Here is a 1535-nt window from a genome sequence, read left to right on the forward strand (position 1 = left end):
ACAAACAAACCTCAAGCTGAGTGTATCAGCAGTTATGTACCATCAAAATTCGGTTGTTTCAAACATATATACTAAACATATAAATTTCAATTCTTAAAAAATATTGAAAAAAAACCCTACCAATTGCATTGTATCTCATGCCGTGCTAAAATAATGAACGCATAAAAAACTACACACAACAGCAGCATTAAAGACGATGCTCGCTGCCTGCGACGACGTGTTTGCGCGCGCCATCCGTACATGCGAGACGGCAACGCATGCTTGTCTGAAACAGACAGTATAGCTTATCCATACAAGCATGAATACGGACTCAATACAATGTCTGATTTCATAGTAAACAACATGTTTTTGGGGGTAGATAGGTCTTGATCGATAGGATTTGATCCCATCTACATTGCCTAGTGTACAGATATGTGCTTTTTCAAGTTTGGTGTGACGTTATAGTGGTCCGAAAGAGGAGATGTCATGAAATTTTGGCTAGTAAAACCGATACTTTTCCATACAAACAAAGTTTGCGGAAAAGTAATAAATAAATTGAAAAAATTAATACTTCGCATCAGGAGAAACCATACATGAGTGAAATTTGTTTTGAATGAAAGATACTTAAAATGGAGAGAAGACACACGTAGATTGGCTTAAGATAGAGATAGAGTAGCTTGAAAGTATCGAATTTAAAACCCAAAAAATATTAATTGCGAAAAAATTAACGTACGAGAGATGGCACAAGAAGCCGAGGATGACACAAGAATTGAAGTAATGACAAATATAGTGACAATAACCCGAAGTTTTGAAAATAGTGCAACTCGGCGTATGTATCCATCAATTCAACTTTCTGCATCATTAGTTTTATGAAATTTAATTTTTTCAAGCTTTTATAGTGATTTGACACTTTTGACTCTTTTCCGATTTTCTCGACAAATACGCAATTTTTCAAAAATCCAAGTATGTGGTCTTTCTCTATTTATCATGGCACAAAACATATATCAAAATGATTCAAAAACAAAAAATTGTGCATCAAAGGGTTAAACAAACCATTACACTCATATCGAAAAATTATACTAATTTCATTTAAGTCATGCCGCATTTGGAAAAAAACGCAATCGAGTCCACACCTTATCTTTTTTCATCTTCATTTTTAATAAACAAAAATCTAGTTCAAATTGTTTTTTTTCTCGATGGGTAGAGTTTTGATTTGAAAAAATGTTGCGTAGTTTTGTTTGATAAGTGATTCAAAGTGCGTGTGCGTGTGAGTGTGCGTGTGCTGCTTTTCAATTTACTACCAGAGAAAGAAAACTCAAGGTCACCAATTTTTTTTTTGAATTGCATGTCTTATGCTCACAGTTAAGTAGTTAATGTAATACTTACTTAAAAGAATATGAACATAGTCGATAAGAACACATCGAGTAGTTAGGAAAATTACACAGTACTGTATTGATTCAATACTATTAAAGACGTCTTCAAGATAATGGATATTCACTGCAATCAACGATTCAGAAAAAAACGAGTAAATTGGATGTAGGCTATAAACACAATTT

The sequence above is a fragment of the Sitodiplosis mosellana genome, unplaced genomic scaffold, assembly GCF_009176505.1.
Source record: "Sitodiplosis mosellana isolate CC-2019 unplaced genomic scaffold, AAFC_SMos_1.0 Smas_scaffold_2, whole genome shotgun sequence".
Classification (NCBI taxonomy): domain Eukaryota; kingdom Metazoa; phylum Arthropoda; class Insecta; order Diptera; family Cecidomyiidae; genus Sitodiplosis; species Sitodiplosis mosellana.